At 45.6% G+C, this 17772-nt stretch overlaps 1 long non-coding RNA gene across 4 annotated transcripts in view; it reads right to left on the reverse strand.

Annotated features, from left to right (window-relative positions):
• Positions 1–17772, reverse strand: part of LOC130543785 (uncharacterized) — a 55726-nt gene that overhangs the window by 35029 nt on the left and 2925 nt on the right. For 3 of the 4 annotated variants that reach the window (XR_008959396.1, XR_008959395.1, XR_008959397.1), the window contains exon 2: positions 17539–17614. This is a non-coding gene — a long non-coding RNA (uncharacterized LOC130543785). Of the gene's footprint in view, positions 1–14820; positions 16710–17538; positions 17615–17772 lie in introns of those variants that run through there. The other variant, XR_008959398.1, reaches the window with a different exon arrangement.

Raw genomic sequence — 17772 nt, forward strand, 5'->3', positions numbered from 1 at the left:
TATCTGAATAATCTTGTGTTTTTGTCACATATAATTTACACTCACAAATTCCACAAATACTAATCATTCCTGGGAAGGAATAGAACAATGCTGGCCAATAAACAGAAAAGCAGTGTGCATAAGAATCCTTCAATACCACTGTTTCAGGACCAAAGTCTAAGAAAGTTGAAAAATACCAGTAAGAATGTAAATTTCCTTTTCTTTCTAATTTCTTAACCTCTATTCTTTAAAGGATAAAGAAATAGAGCAGGAGTCAAGAAAATTGTGCAACAGAAGTGCCATACGAGACATACACTGAGTTTCTTACAAATAAAGACCATCAAAAGAGGAAATGTTATATGGGCAAAGTATATTTCACAAAAACGAAAAGGGATTTCAAAGAGAAAGAAGGCAGTCTCTCAACCAGAAGAGGTCTGATCAGAAAAAAATTCTGGACTTTCTATAGTTTCTATTCTGCTTTCTATTATATTTCCACACATCTCTCTAGCTCATTTAGAGGGGAAAATATCTAGACTATTCCATGCCAAATACAACAACATTCATAAGGATTACCAGAAACACAGGATGTAAAATCAATAATAGGAGCAGCTGGGTTCCTCATACGAGAAAGAAAAAGAAAAGAGACCAAGAAACCAACAGGCAATGACTTAAGAGTTTGTTAGGAAATGTGTCCTCTTCACTTTGTCCCTCAAGGCTCTTTGTACAAGCCAGGATTTCACATCTTAACGTTACAGCAATCAATAAGCTTTAATCATTAATTAAAATAATTGATTAAAATAATTGAATGCCATTTTCACTTACCAAATTGACAATCACTGAAAAAAAATGTAATACCGTGCTGGGGAATTCAGAACCCACTTTTGTGGGAGTGTCGATTGGTCCAACTACTCTGCTTGCACGTTTCAGAAGTTTAAGGCTGCTCTCCTCCTGTGTGCTCGTTCTACCCCTGGCCACCGACTTGGCTGCGAGGATGTTCTTCCCAGTGACATAATGGAGCACCGTGCCAAAATGGTATTGAGTAATATATTGGGGGTTTTTTGTTTGTTTTAAATATTTTATTTATTTAGTTGAGCTAGAGAGAGAACACTCAAGCTGGAGGGAGACGGAGAGAGAACCTGAAGCAGACTTCACACTGAGCACCGAGCCTGACCCTGGGCTTGATCTCATCACCACAAGATCATGACCGGAATGGAAACCAAGAGTCCGCCGCTTAGCCAGCTGAGCCCTAGTGGCACCTGAGTGGCTCAGTTGATTAAGCGGCAGCCTTCAGCTCACATCACGGTCCCAGGGTCCTGGGATTGAGCCCCGTGCCGGGCTCCCTGCTCAGCGGGGAGCCTGCTTCTGCCGCTCCTCGTGCTTGTGCTCTCTTGCTCTCGCTCACTCCCTCTCTCTCTCTCTCAAATAAATAAATAATATCTTAAAAAAATACTATATTGTTATATGGGGGCGGGGTGGTTGCTAGTAAAAGTTCTGATTGTACTTGGGTACGTAAAAAGTATATGTACACATAAAAGTAATTTGAAAGGGCTGGAATTACTACCAGTTTTTCTTCTGTATCCTTCTATGTTCTACACAAAATTCTAGTTTCTGTATCTATGATATATAGAGAACGTTGCTTTTGTAAGAAAACAATTTTTAATACCTATTTTGATCAGAAAAAAGGAAAAGGGATGGGGCGCCTGGGTGGCTCAGTCATTAAGCGTCTGCCTTTGGCTCAGGGTGTGATCCCAGGGTCCTGAGATCGAGCCCGGCATTGGTCTCCATGCTCTGCTGGGAGCCTGCTTCTTCCTCTCCCACTCCCCCTGCCTGTGTTCGCTCTCTCGCTGGCTGTCTCTCTCTCTCTGTCAAATAAATAAATAAATTCTTAAAAAAAAAAAAGAAAGAAAAAAGAAAAAAGGAAAAGGGAGGAACTGATCGATTTAGAAGATCTAATTGTCTTTACTAAAGGATTCATGGAAGGAGCAGCACTCCGTCTAGCGAGCAGAGGGGAGCTCCCAGGGAGTAACTGTTTTAAATGCTGCTAGAGGAGGCCCCGCTGCATCCTGCACGGCTCTTCTCTCCTGTGTCATTATAGCAAACCACCGGTGCTGGAGACATGCTGAGTCCGCTGCTCTTCCTTGTTCTCTAAGACTTTGTATCCGCTGGAGGTACCGGCGGCAGAACAGAGCCAGTGTGTGAATTTGTTGTATATCCCGACACTGGCAGAGGCTCTAAGACTCATGGAACTGCACTGAAACTCGACATCGGGAATGGTCGAGACCATCTTATATTATTTGCACAGGAGGGTTAAGGAGGGCCTCCTGTCGTCTCAGACAGACCCTTGCCCAGAAGGCGGAGGTTCGGGAGTGGGTCAGAGCCACAGGGATGACGACACTCTCCCGCCCACGTTGTTATTTCCCCAAGACAGGATTTAAGTCGCTCTGGGGACTTGACTTCATTTCACGCACATGAGGGTGCCTGACTCCCCTCCTCCCCTTTGGGCCTCGGGGTCCTGCCCACCCCAGGGCTCACTCCCCTGTCTTCCTCCTCAAGGTGCTTCTCCCTAGCAGAAAAATCAGAAGCAAAATAGGAACAAGTATAAACCAGAGTTGTCCGAGTAATTCTTCAGACGGCTTCCAATGGCAGCATTTCCAATCCTGGTTGGTCTCTTCTACTTTATTCGATAGACAAAAGGAACAAACAACTGAGTATGAGTTTTGACATAACCTCCAACCATTTTCACATTCGGATTGTTCATTTCGCACTTCAAGTTTGCTTCCACAACATGCCATGAACTGGTTTTTTGTGTGGGTTCTTTTCTTTTTTTTTTTTTTCCAAATGTCACTGCTTAAAATTTTTTCTGGCATTTTCCAGTGTTGCCCCAGGCAAGCAATTATGCTACCAAGAGTGAGATGGAAAGGGAAAGAAGTCCCGGTTCTTTTCACTGCCACAGGGAAGAATTACAGGACAGCAGAAGGAAAGTGAAGCGAGCAGTTTTATCGAAGTACACGCCAGAGGAGGAGTGGGCCAGTCAAGAGACACAAAGGCCCCAGAAACTCCCGGGTATGGGCTTATTTCAATCTTTTCTTTTAGATAGGTCCTATGGTTACAACACTTGAGTGAGTGACAGGCCTGGATTATAGAACAATTAGCCAACTCCTTTCCTAAGATGTTTTCAAAATACCTCAACATTATTTCTATTTTAGAGCCATAGGTCAAATAAGGACAAAGGGCTGCTTTCTATACCATGGCAACAAGCACAGTGATCTTCATTCTTCCTGTGCCGGGATGTTGTCGTCACAGACTGACTGCGAGGTGGGTGGAATGGGGTGGCCCCTCAGGTGGGACTCCCTGTCAGGACCTGTAACGTCCTAACTCCCGTCGCTCCTGCCTAGCTTTCTGCCTCACAATTACAACTGACAGAAAGCCAGCCCTGCTCTCCATTCAGTCTTGGCATTCAGTACCGTTCAAAGAATAACAGCCCATGAGAAGACTAAAACAACTAAAATCTGGGCCTCTCAAGAAAATCCCACAGGACAAGCACACGAAGCTTTTGAGAACAAGAGAAAGACTGTAATTTGGGAGAGGGCCCACTGGTGCAGACTTGGAATATTCATGTATGAGGCACTGACAGGAAGTCACACCATGGGCTCTGAAGAAAAGAACACGGGGTCAGAACAGCAGGCCTGGAAGCTGACCCTGGCTGGAAATACTCAAAGCAAAACAAGAAAGTTCCAGCCGAGGAAGAAGGCACAGAGGCAGCTGCTGTGTCCTGGGGGGACCCAGTCTACGGGGGGTCTAGGTGGGGGTACCGTTGTGACGTGAAGGGTGCTTGAAGATGTGCCTTGCAAACCAACATCTGAGAGTGTGGCTCTCCGAATATATGGAGGGACTTGCCTTACAAATGAGTGTTTGAAAAGTTAATACCTCTTTGATGTATCTTCACACTTTTATTCCAAAATTAATCTCAAATTACATGCAAATGTTCAGGAACCCATCAAAAGCAAGGTCCATTCATGACGTAGTTGAGAAAAACCTCAAGGGTAAGTACAGCATAAACAAACCATGTGTGTGTTAGCAGAGATAGGGGAAGAGAACCCGAAGGGAAACTCGCTTCCTTTATAAATGCTTCTCTTTTTTTCATCTTTGCACCCATCCCCCCACCCACCTCCCCTCTGGTAACCATCAGTTTGTTCTGTGTAGTTAAGAGTCTGTTTCTTGGTTTGTCTCTTTTTTCCCCCTTTGCTCATTTGTTTCTTAAATGCCACAGATGAGGGAAATCATATGGTATTTGTCTTTCTCTGACTGACTTATTTCACTTAGCATAATATACTCTCTAGCTCCATCCATGTTGTTGCAAATGGTAAGATGTCACTTTTTTTTTTACAGCTGAACAATATTGCATTGTGCATATATATCACATTTTTTTTTTAGATTTATTTATTTATTTGACAGAGAGAAAAAGAGCCAGCGAGAGAGGAAACACAAGCAGGGGGAGTGGGAGAGGAAGAAGCAGGCCCCCAGCAGAGCATGGAGTCCGATGTGGGGCTCGATCCCAGGACTCCGGGATCACGCCCTGAGCCAAAGGCAGACGCTTAACGACTGAGCCACCCAGGCGCCCCTATATCACATCTTCTTTATCCATTCATCGATCCATGGACGCTTAGGCTGCTTCCATATCTTGGATATAGTAAAAAATGCTGCTATAAACATAGGGGTGCACGTCTCCCTTTCAATTAGTGTTTTTGTGTTCTTTGGGTAAATACCCAGTAGTGTGATTACTGGATCACATGGTAATTCTATTTTTAACTTTTTTGAGGAACCTCCGTTCTGTTTACAGAGTGGCTGCACCAGTTTGCATTCCCACCAACAGTGCACAAGGGTTCCTTTTTCTCCACTCCTGGCCAACATGTGATCATATAGTTCTTTTTTTTTAGAGATTTTTATTTATTTATTTGACAGAGATAGAGACAGCCAGTGAGAGAGGGAGCACAAGCAGGGGGAGTGGGAGAGGAAGAAGCAGGCTCACAGCGGAGGAGCCTGATGTGGGGCTTGATCCCATAACGCCGGGATCACGCCCTGTGCCGAAGGCAGATGCTTAACCGCTGTGCCACCCAGGCGCCCCCATATAGTTCTTATTCTTTCTCTTACTGATGTGATGTGTCATGTTGGTTGGTTTGAGAATATTGAACCACCCTGGCAACCCAGGAATAAATCCCACTTGATCATGGTGGATTCTGTTTGCTCGTACTTACGTGGTAGAGGATTTTTGCATCTACGTGCATCAGAGATATTGGCCTTTTTTTGTGGTGTCTTTATCTGGTTTAAGTATCAGGGTAATGCTGGCCTCACAGAATGAATTTGGAAGTTTTCCTTTCTTCTCTATTTTTTGGGAATAGTTTGAGAATAGGTATTAACTCTTCCCTAAATGTTTGGTAGAATTCACCTGTGAAGCCGTCTGGTCCTGGACTACTATTTGATTACTGGTTCCATTTCTCTGCTGATCATCAATCTGTTCAAATTTTCTATTTCTTCCAGTTTCAGTTTTGGTACGTTATAAGTCTCTAGAAATGTATCCATTTCTTCTAGGTTGTCCAATTTGTTAGCATATAGTTTTTCATAATATTCTCTCATAGTTGTTTGTATTTCTGTGGTGTTGGTTGTTATTTCTCTTATTTCATTTGTGATTTTGTTTATTTGGGTCCTTTCCCTTTTTTTTTTTTGTTGATGAGTCTGGCTAGAGGTTTATCAGTTTTATTGATTTTTTTTCAAAGAACCAGATCCTAGTTTCATTGATCTGTTCTACTGTTTCATTTTGTTGTTTTGTTTTATTTCATTCCTGTATTATTTATTTCTGCTCCAATCTTCATTATTTCCTTCCTTCTACTGGTTTTAGGTTTTGTTTGTTGTTCTTTTTCTAGCTCCTTTAGGTGTAAGGTTAGGTGTTTATTTGAGATTTTTCTTGCTTCTTGACATAGGCCTGAAACTTCCCTCATAGAACAGCTTTTGCTGCATCCAAAGATTTTGTACCATTATGTTTTCATTTTTATTTGTTTTCGTGTACTTTTTAATTGACTCTTTGATTTCTTGGTTAACCCATTCATTGTTTAACAGCATGTTATTTAACCTCCATGTGTATGTGGTTTTCCCAGATTTTTTCTTGTGGTTGACTTTAAGTTTCACAGTGTTGTGGTCAGAAAAGACACATGGGGGGCGCCTGGGTGGCACAGCGGTTAAGCGTCTGCATTCGGCTCAGGGCGTGATCCCAGCGTTATGGGATTGAGCCCCACATCAGGCTCCTCCACTATGAGCCTGCTTCTTCCTCTCCCACTCCCCCTGCTTGTGTTCCCTCTCTTGCTGGCTGTCTCTATCTCTGTCGAATAAATAAATAAAATCTTTAAAAAGAAAAAAAAGAAAAGACACATGGTATGACTGATCTTTCTGAATTTGTTGAGGCTTGTTTTGTGGCCTCATATGTGATCTATTCTGGAGAACATTCCATGTGCACTTGAAAAGAATATGTATTCTGCTGTTTTTAAGATGGAATGTTCTGAATATCTCTGTTAAATCCATCTTGTCCAGTGTGTCATTCAGAGCCATTGTTTCCTTGTTGGTTTTCTGTTTGGACTATCTGTCCACTGATGCAGGTGGGGTGTCAAAGTCTCCTACTATTACTGTATTACTATCGATTAGATCCTTTATGTTTATTATTAACTGTTTTGTGCTCCCATGTTGGGTGCATAAATATTTAGAATTGTTTTTATCTTCTTGTTGGTTTGTCCCCTTTATTATTATATAGTGTCCTTCTTCGTCTCTTGTTACAGTCTTTGTTTTAAAGTCTGTTTTTTCTGAAATAATTATTGCCGCTCCGGCTTTCTTTTGACACCCACTTGCACAACAAATGTTTCTCCATGCCCTCACTTTCAATCTGCAGGTGTCTTTAGGTCTGGAATGAGTCTCTTGTAGGCAACAGATAGATGGGTCTTGTTTTTTTCATCCATTCTGTCACCCTAGGTCTTTTGATTAGGGCATTTAGTCCATTTGCACTCAGAGTACTTACTGCTAGATATCTGTTTTTTGCCATCTTGTTACTTGTTTTGTGATCGTTTTCGTAGGTTTTCTCTGATCCTTTCTTCTCTTTTTCTTTTTCATGGTTTTCTCGTTTTCTTTATTGATATACTTGGCTTCCTTTTTCTTTATTCCTTGCGTATCTATCAGTGGTTTCTGATTTGTGGTTACTGTTAGATTTGTATCAAGTATCTTCCGTACATGGCACTCTATGTTAAGTGGATGGTCGCTTAAGTTTGGACCCATTCTTTACTCCTCCCCCACCCCAGGTTTTACGTATGTGCTGTCATAGTCTACATCCTTTTATTTTGTGAGGCCCTTGACTAATTTATTACAGAAATACTTACTTTTACTGCTTCTGTGTTCTCTACTTTTCATACTCTCACTTATGGGCTTTCCTTTCCACTCAAAGAGTCCCCTTTAATATTTCTTTTTTTTTTTTTAAGATTTTATTTATTTATTCGACAGAGATAGAGACAGCCAGTGAGAGAGGGAACACAAGCAGGGGGAGCGGGAGAGGAAGAAGCAGGCTCATAGCGGAGGAGCCTGATGTGGGGCTCGATCCCGTAATGCCGGGATCACGCCCTGAGCCGAAGGCAGACGCTTAACCGCTGTGCCACCCAGGCGCCCCCCCTTTAATATTTCTTGTAGGGCTTGTTTAGTGCTAATTAACTCCTTTAGTTTCTGTTTATCTGAAAAACTTTTTTTTTAAATTTTTTTTTAAAGATTTTATTTATTCGACAGGATAGAGACAGCCAGCGAGAGAGGGAACACAAGCAGGGGGAATGGGACAGGAAGAAGCAGGTTCATAGCGGAGGAGCCTGATGTGGGGCTCGATCCCGTAATGCCAGGATCACGCCCTGAGCCGAAGGCAGATGCTTAACCGCTGTGCCACCCAGGTGCCCCTGAAAAACTCTTGATCTCTCCTATTCTCAATGATAGACTTGCTAGATAGAGTATTTATGGCTGCAGATTTTTCCCTTTCAGCACTTTGAATATACTATGCTATTCTCTTCTGGCCTGCAAAGTTTCTGCTGAAAAATCAGCTGATAGCCTTATGGGCTTTCCCTTGTATAGAACTGTCTTCTTTTCTCTTGCAATGTTTAAGAGTCTTTCTTAATCACTATTTTTTGTTATTTTAATTACTATGTGTCTTGGTGTGGTCCTCTTTGAGTTGAATTTTTTAGGGGATCTCTGTGCCTCCTGAATCTGGATCTCTTCCCCCCACCTCAGCTTTGGGAAGTTTTCAGCTATTATTTCTTCAAATATACATTTTCTGCCCCCTTTCTCGCTCTTATTCTCCTGGGATCCCTATAATGTGAATGTTATTATGCTTGAGGGAGTCACTGAGTTCTCTAAGTCTATTCTTATTCCATCGCATTTGTCTTTCGCATGCTCAGCTCGGTTACTTTTCATTACTTTATCTTCCGGGTCACTAATACGCTCCTCCACTTCCTGTACTCTACTATTAATTCCATCTAGTGAATTTTTAATTTCATTTATTGAGTTCTTCATTTCTGTTCTGTTCTGTGTTAAGGGTCTCACTGAGTTCCTCCCCTCTTTTCTCAAGTCCAGTGAGTATCTTTATGATCATTACATAGTCTGCCCTGAGCCCAGGGCCAGGGGCTAGCAGCCTCAGAGGGGGCAAGTCCTCAGGAGAACACGTGGGCAATGAGCGCTGCCAGCGGGTTAGGTAGCAAGCGTCTGTGCGCCCCCACCTCCTACAGGTGTGTCTGGGCTTTTGCTGGGAGATGGGGAATGCCTGCTGGTTCCCTTGTTTTCAGAGAAGTCCCCCAACACTCTGAAATCAGTATGAACAGATCTGTCTCCTGTTTGTGCTCACTGCCATTTTTATGTTGCCTCTCCACACAAGCTGCTATCTCTTTAAGAGTGGCCACCGAGCCTATCACTCACCCTCCCTGCTCGCCCAGGGTTGAGTCAGCTGATTTTTAAAGCTCCAGGCTTGAAGTCCCACTGGTTATATAAACAAACAGAATTCAGCCCCTCTGGTTTTCAGAGCCAAATATTATGGAGATTAGGCTTCCCCACGTTGGGCTTCCTGGTGTGAGGGCCCATTCGTCTGCCCACGGCATGGGAGCAAGTCCCTCCCTCCCACTGCCTTTCTGCCCTTCCTAACCTTTCAGATGCAGCTTCTTCTCTATATTTGGTTGTGGAGTTTGTTCTGCCAGTATTGAGATCACTCTCCGGTTTATTGACTTGGATGCTGATGATATCTAGTTGTACACGTGGGATGGGGTGAGCTTAGGATCGTCATCTTCTGCCGTCTTCCCAGGCTCCTACCACACCTTCTTTATCCATTCATCTATCAGTGGGCACTTGGGCTGCTTCCACAGTTTAACTGTTGTTCATAATGCTGCAATACACCTAGGGCTGCCTGTATCCCTTTGAATTAGTATTTTGGTGTCTTGGGGGTAAATACCCGGTAGTGCATATAAATGCTTCTTTATTTCCATTGCCTCCACTTAGACAAGTAAAGAGCTAAAGGTCTTGAATGTAAGTAAAAATTTAGAGCCCTCAAGATAAATTTGGAAACCATCTGGGTTCCTGGCCTAATGCAGGACCTCGTTCCCTGCTAAGCACCTTCTGCCAGCCCAAGGCTTTCAGGAATGCAGGAGGTGTATTCATGCGTACATGTGATGACCAGGTGCCTTTCTCGGGCTTGGGGACTGCAGAAGCCAGGCCTCCTCCATGGAGGGCCAGGCACCACTGCTAAGGTTCTAGAAGCCTCGTGATGCCAGAAGACCTCCTAACCCCACAGCCACACAGTGTCGCAAGCATAAGAGAAAACAATTCCTCTTCCTCCTTCTCTGTTTCCCTAGAAGCCCAGAGACTTCTAAGATTCATGTGGTAAAAACTCTTTCCTTTTTTCCCATCCATGGCACCCTTGCCATGGGGCTCAGGACTTCATCCACTGGGGCTGAACCAAGACAGACAAGCAAAGGACGATTGTCTTTGTACGAGGCCTAACTTTGCTGGTCAACTTACCTCCCAGACAAACCTTCTCCATGGGGGCTCCTGCCAGGCACAGCCCACCAGGGTATCAGGTCCCTGACTTGACTCTGCTCCAGGGTTGGATGCAGCTTAGGCTTAAGTTGAGACCCCCTCTACCCAGCGCTTACCTCCCACACCTGCCCCTCCCCCAGCACAACTGCCACACAGAATTTAAAGCTACAGTAATGAGGGCCCGTCGAACCCCAAAAGGCATTGGTCAAAGGGCTAGCTCCCGAGCTGCACCAGGGAAGACAACATTGCTCTCCGAGTAGAAGAGCGACGTCAGCACGAGACTAGGTTCTAAAGACAAGGCAAGGGCTTCTTTGGCAAAGAGAGTACCCAGAAAAGCAGATTTGAAACAGAAAATGCCAGACTCCCTGCTCTGCACCATTTCCCAGAACAGCCTCAGGAAAGGAGAAAGACGTTCAAATCCTCTTCCCCCTGTCCTGGGTTCACCAGCCTCGTTGAGATCTTCAGGTAATTTCCACCAGAGTGACTTAAGCAGCCAGTACCAGAAGCACTCACGAAACCCACAAGGCCTCTTCAGGGGCTCCCGACCCCCACCTTGCCCTACTGGAGACCTCACCCTAGGGCGGGCCAGGGAGGATGCCATTGATCTAAGCACCACTCCACTCCCTTCCTTAGAAGCATTTAGCCGCCTCAAAGCCCATCTTAAAGACTATGCAAGCGCATCACAAAGCCTTTCGGAGGCTCTTGTGGTCTTCAACATAAATCCTTCCCTCCCGCATCCAGCTCGCACCTCTGGGGGCCACACACTCCTAGTTACCGTGGTCTTCCACACACACGCCGCTTCCCGGACAGCCACAGCATCATTTCTGTCTCTGACTACATGTTTCGGGTACCTTTCTCCTTTAACTGCGGCGTGAGTGTTTCCTGGAAAATGCTCAAATGACTTTCTCCCTTAATAGCTCTTGCTTTCACGTTATTCAGAATTATCGCCTGCCTGCCTTCCTTCCCTCTACAAGTGTCAGGCGCTTGTGAGTCAGAAATTAAGACAAAAAATATGGGGGGAAAAAGCAGTTCAATATTTTATCCTGCTTCTCATTTTAGTTGTGCAGTATTGGGGGGGGGGGCTTTGTGATGCTTTATTTTTATAAGTAAACTGTTTACACAAATGTTAACTGTATCCTTTCCAGAAATACAACAGAGTCTTCCTTAGTTGGAAGCTTCTCAGTAGCCAAACTTGCCACTGTATATACCCTGTGGAAGCAACACAGGCCTTCACACTAGCAGCTCTTAATAAGAGAGGTGGGAAAACTACAAAGCTTGTATCTTAGTTTGGGGCCCACCAAAAATCAACTCCTAGACTCAGGTGGTTTTCTTGGGAAGTGACTCCAGGAAGCAAAGTAAGGAAGTGGGCAACATGGGACAGAGAAGGGACAAAAGCCAGGAAAAGTGGTCAGTTACCACTGTGAGTAATGGGGCTTCCTCCTCTGGGGGACCATTTGGGTGATGATGGGAACACACCTCTAGTAATCCACCTGCTGGTTGGGAAAGCTGGAGCATTAATCCACCAAGTCCGCGTCTCCCATTAGTGAGGATTGCCCGAAAGCCCTGACTCCCTGCACTTTGGGGTGTTCCTTGGGGGGCAGGGCAGGCTGCCAGATCATCACCATTTGGTTTATGTTAATGAGGTGGCTTTTGGAAAGTACCCAAGGATGGGAGGGGAAGCAGCCATGAAACCAACCTGATTTCTGGGTAGAGGAGAAGCCTGGGCGGTTGAATCAGAGGCTGTGCCAGAGAAAGACCTTTGGCAGAGAAGAGAGATGCAGGCCTCTGAAAGTATCAGAATTCTGGAAGCCTGGTAGAGGTGAACTCAGGTGGGCCAAAGGGACACAGGATGAGACATCAAGATCACCTGCCATGACTCTCTGGGGAGGTCTACAAAGCCACCCGAGCAAGCAGAGTCATGTTATTTTCCTGGATCTGGGAGCAAGTACTTTACATAATGTCCTAGCCAGTTCCGGCTGCTATCTGCTATAGACTGAGTAGCTTAAACAACAGAATTTATTTCTCACAGTTCTAGAGGCCGGGAAGTCCAAGATCAGAGTGCCAGCCAATCCAGTTCCTGGTGCGGACCCTTCCTAATTGGCAGGTGGCTGCCTGCTTGCTGTGTCCTCACTTGGCTCTCCCTCATTTCTCTTCTCATAAGGGCACTAAACCCATTCACGGGGGCCCCACCCACACGAGCCTGATCACTTCCCAAAGGCCCCACCTCCTAATACTAGCACATTGGGGATTAGGGCTCTAACGTATAAATTCTGCGGGGAAGCAAACATTCAGTCCATAGCACATAAAGATGTCAATCCTTCACACACTTATGCATAAATGCAATGTCATTCCAATAAAAAATTCCAAGCACAAGTTTCTTGAAATTAACAAAATTATAAAATTAATCTGAAAGGAGAAGGGAGTAACATCAGAGACGTTCTGAAGCAAAGAGAGGGTAATTAATGCGTGATAGTGGTCCTACCAGGTGTTGAGGCATATTACAAAGCTTTTACTTGCCTCAAGTATTAGTATTGCTTTGGGTTTGATCCTGAGAGGAAAGCCTCTCCCCAGGTAGCACCCCTCCCCTGGTTGTATCAATTGGCTGTGATAATGTTTTATGCACATTCTAGGTAAAAAGAAGGACTTTCCACCAGGGCCACATTGTGATTTCAAAGAAATATATATTTGGTCTTCATGCACCATTCCTGGCTCACAGCTCCCCAAAACCCTTAAAATTTCCTGAGAGAGAAGAGCCATGGGAGCATCTTTTGTAATAATATTTGGTCTGTTATCCTCAGTTCCTCAGATCGCTTCCAAATCATAAAGGCAAAGTAGGTGTGTCATTATTCAGAACCAGCCAGATCACCACCATTTGGTTTACGTTAATGAGGTGACTTCTGGACAGTACCCAAGGATGGGAGGAGAGGCAACCATGAAACCGATTTCTGGGGAAAGGAGAAGGCTGGGAGGTTGAATCAATTACCAACGGCCAATGATTTCATCAGTCATTCCTACATAACGAAGCCTCCATAAAAACCCAGAAGGACTGAGTTCAGAGAGCTCCTGGGGTGGTGAACTCCTGGAGATTTGGGGAGAGTCGTACATGGAAGCACAGAAGCTTCACAACATTCCCCATATCTTCTCCTATGCATCTCTTCCATCTGGCTGGCCCTGAGTTGTATTCTTTCATAATAAACTGTGATCTCCTAAGTAAAATGTTCCCGGGAGTTCCGTGAGCCACTCTAGCAAATTAACAGAACCCAAGGAGGGGATTATTGGCACCCGTGGTCAGTAGTGGCCAGTCAGGAGCTCAGGGGACAACTGGACTACAACTGGCATCTGAAGGAGGGGGTCATTCCTGCAGGACTGAGCCATAAACCTGTGGGATCCGATGCAATCTCCAGGAAGACTGTGTCAAAATGAAGTTGAACTGTAGAGCACCCAGGTGGTTTTGGACAATTGCTCGGTGGTGGGAGGAAACCCCCCCGCCCCATCTCTCTCTGTCACACACATACACAGACACATCGGAACTGGATATTAGAATCATTTTAACCAGTGACGAGAAAAATTCCCAATGGGAAGGAACTGCCAGTAGAAACACAGGAAGGCTCCAGCTTCCAGAACAATGGAACAAGTCAGAAGCCGGGCCTGGGGTGGGAGACAAAGAAAGCCTGACAAAATCAGACAGTGAGTTCTGTCAGATCTGTGATGCAAAAAAAAGCAAGTGAAGGACTCAAGTGTGGCAAAGATTCTAGGTGACACTAAACATTGGTTTGGGTAGCTGGGATACCTCACACATGGCTGGACAGAAAGACACGAAAAGCTTGTTGGAGCCCAGGGGAAATGGGAAGCAGAGCAGTCAGAGCAAATGGGAGAGGGTAACACTCAGGATAATGATTTACCTCCTGCAAGGTCCTGGGGTTCTCCTCCCAAGGAATTTACAGCCTTGCTAAAAAACAGCAGATAAATACTAGGACAGATCGAGACAGGGGTGGATGGCACAAGCAGTCACTGCTGGGGCAGGAGGCAGGCAGTTGAGTCTGGGGAGAAGATGTAGGAAGATTTCCCAGGGGAGGACCCATCTGAGCTCGACCCCCCCAGCACAGGGTGATGAAGGAACATGGGCTGAAGGAACTGCCTGGGCAGAATTTCAATAGGGCAGTGACCCTGCAGGACCACAGCCTTTGGGGGACCCAGGGAGAGGCGCCATCAGAACGTGGGCAGGGCCTTTCACAAACCCTTAAGCCCTAGAATCTAGCCGTCAAGGAAACATTCAGTGTGTTGGAAGAGTGGAGAAACGTGAGCCACTCCGTCCAATAGCGGCAGCATGAAACTTTCTCTTCAAGTTCATGATCAATCATCTTGAGAGAAAAATGCTCTTCACTCCCCAGAGAACAGACAACCAGATAAACAGGCCGTCTTCCTCCTCTGCTTGTGGTGACTTCTCAGGCAATGCCTCAAATTGCTGCAGCCCTCTGACTCCAGCCTGGGAAGGGCAGAGGGGAGTGAGGAAAGGAGCGAGGGTTTTGAGGACTCGAACATTCCATTGAAGGCACCCACCCCGGAGAGGACCCTCATGGTTGGAGAGAGTTCAAAATACCCCCTTTATGCTCACAGGCTTCTCCAGCTACTGCCCATTTCTCTGTTCCCCCTCGGGGTAAAAATTCTCTGAATTGTCTCTTATCGCCTCCTCTTTAATTTTTTTTCTTTTATTGAAGTAGAGTTGACATACGTTACATTAGTCTCAGGTGTCCAACATCGTGATTTAACAAGTCCGTACGTTCTGCTGTGCTCCCCACGAGCGTGGCTACCATCTGTCACCCAACAACGCAACTACAGCACCATTGACTACATTCTCTGTGCGGTGCCTTTTATCCCTGTAACTTACATTCCCTCTTTAATTTAGTTCTCTCCCCACCTCTCCCTTGAAACTGTTCCCATCGAGCCCCCAAAAACAACTTCCATGTCACCAGATCCAGTGAGCTCTTTCCTGTCACCACTCTATCTGGTCTCACTAGCTGACACCTGCCTTCTTGAAACATTCTCCTCTCTCAGCTTCTGGGACCCTCTTCGTTTCCCTCCTACCTCACTGGCCATCACTTCTCAGTCTCTCTTGCCCGCTACTCTTCCTCCAATTCAAAGTGTGATTCAGAAGCAGCATCTGGGCATCTGGGAACCTGTGAGAAATGCAGATCCTCGGACCCACCCCGTCCCAGATCTACTGATCCGAATCTCCGGGGTGGGGCCCAGGTGACTCACACGAGCCACTGAGAACTGCTGGTGGAAACGCGCAGGTGTTGCTGGTCGTGCAAAGCAATTCCTCTTCTCCTCTCTGGCTACGCTTTCTCCCTGGATGTTATCATCCAAGCCCATGACTTTGAACATGATCTGTATACTGAAAACGTCTAGAGGCACATCTTCGGCACCAACCCTCCCAGGCTCCAGAATCCCCAGGTTTACCATCTGGGGGCCACAAAGGCATCTCAAATTCAACATGTCCAAACTGGAAGGAACTTCTCTGAAACCTGTTGCCTCTAAAACTGGGTCTTCCTCCATTTCGTTCCCATTTCAGACAGCAGTACCTCCTCTGCTCCCACACTAGATTGAGCACCATTTTCTCTCCCCAGGACCACTGCAAAAGCCACCTGCCAGGCCCTGTGTCCACTTCCGCCCCATCAGGTCCCACACAACAACCAGAGTGGTCTTTTCAGAATGTACATCAGGTCATGTCATTTCCCTGCTCCATCTCCAAGGGCTTCCATCACATTTGATTAAAATCTAAACACCTTGTCGTGGGCTCTTTGGCCCTGCATGACTTGATCACTTTCTACGTGGCTTCCGGTATTCCTTTTGGTGTCTGAGGTCAAAGACTCTAACTATATAATTCACACTAGGGGCTCTATAAATTAGTTGTTGAATGACATAATTCTCCTTTCGTATATAAGTAAACTGAGACTTTGACTTCCTTAGTGCCTCCATATTTTCTGAGAAGGATCTATGAGACAATGACAAATACCTTTGAGCCAGGACACCGGAGATGGATGCAAAGGGAGATTCTCAAAGCCCTTGACGGTGCTGTGAATTTCAGCAGCACAGGTGCCCGAGAGGCCACAAGATGAAGCCCCAGAGGACAAATCAAACTCCACTCCCCACCAGTCCAGAGAATGACCTTCCCAGTTCATAATGGGGTCTGATAGTTGTCATGATGGGGGCAGCAATCATGAATGAAGTTGGGATAAGGAATGACGTAGGGCCAATGGAGAAGCCACATGCAGGCATTCCGATAGGCAAGGGCGATCTTCAAGTCTTCTCTGCTCAGGTGTCATTCATGCAAGTGAAAGGGCCTTCCAGGGATTCCAACCTCCCTCAGACTCTGAGTCTTCCCAACTGCGGCCCCAGACATCATGGGAGAAACCAAGTCCCTGCTGTGCCTGTCCACAAACCTCGCTACACATCCATGCGCGTAAGAAAATGGTGGTGCTTATAAACCACTGAGTTTTATGGGTCGTTGCTACATAGCAATAATAGCCAGATTAGGACATCGGGCAATCGCTTTCGGCTCCCTAATCCCTCCAAGAAACCCTCTGCCTCTGAGCCTCTTCCTGCTGGGAGAGCATTTGGCCAGTAGACACAAGATCCTTTTGAGGAAAAAAAAAAAAAAAAGCTGAGTTTTAGGGTCTTCTAACCAAGCTTTATAGAGTCCCTCCTGCCGGGGGAAGCCAGCCCTTTCCCCCATCTGATCCAGTCACCTACTCTTGGCTCCAGCCCAGCTAAAGACTCAGAGAGATGCTTCACTGTCTCCCCCTCCCCCAGTTCACCTGGCAATAAGCTATCTCCAAGGAAAGAAATGAAGGCTCTAAAAGTCCTGTCAACCTAATCATTATGTAAGACTGAATGGATAGAAAACAGCCACAGTGTTGTTGCCTAACGTTCCTTTTTAACTGGCCCAAATCCAGCTGTCTGTTAACTGAATCACCCCATGGAATAGCCATCCATGTTTTCCAGACCTATCATTTCCCCTTCCCAGCTGACCTTTCAAGTGCCCACCCACATTCCCATAAACATCACCCTGCACTGTTTCACATCGCTATACTCTCTGGCTTCTCCCCTTCCTGCCCACTGGTCCCCTCCCACTTGAGTGATCCACCTGGGGATATAGGTATGTAATCCCAGTCCCCTTTCCAATGGGAGCCTCAAGCTTAGTGGAGCCTCTTGCCCATAACAAGGGCATTAGATGTCCCATTTTTCCCAGGACAGTCTTGGTTTATGTCCACTTAATTCATACTGGTCCCCCTTTCACTTTAAAAGTGCCCCAGTCTGGGTAATAATTTAGACGGTTCCCCAAACCCTAATCCCCATCCTCCTATCACTTCATCCCTGGCCATCCTTCACATGAAACAAACCTTTACCTAATTTCTTAGCAGGAATAATGAGCCAGAATACACCGTTCTGTTTTATACAAGTTACCTCAGGTAATGTGAGTGGACTTGTTAAATGGAGTGTATTTTCCTCATCTTGTGAGGTCTTCTCTAAACCATCTCTCCTGCATAAAACAAGGAGCAGAAACTGAGTCAGTGAAAGAACAGGTGATGGCCAATGTCCTCCCTAGGCCTCCAATTTTAAGAATTTATGTGAAAATTCATTAATACTGGGCTCGATCCAAGGTAGCAAAAATCTTTTCCTCTTTAGAGATTTCTGGCT

This window comes from Ursus arctos, unplaced genomic scaffold, assembly GCF_023065955.2.
Source record: "Ursus arctos isolate Adak ecotype North America unplaced genomic scaffold, UrsArc2.0 scaffold_16, whole genome shotgun sequence".
Classification (NCBI taxonomy): Eukaryota; Metazoa; Chordata; class Mammalia; order Carnivora; family Ursidae; genus Ursus; species Ursus arctos.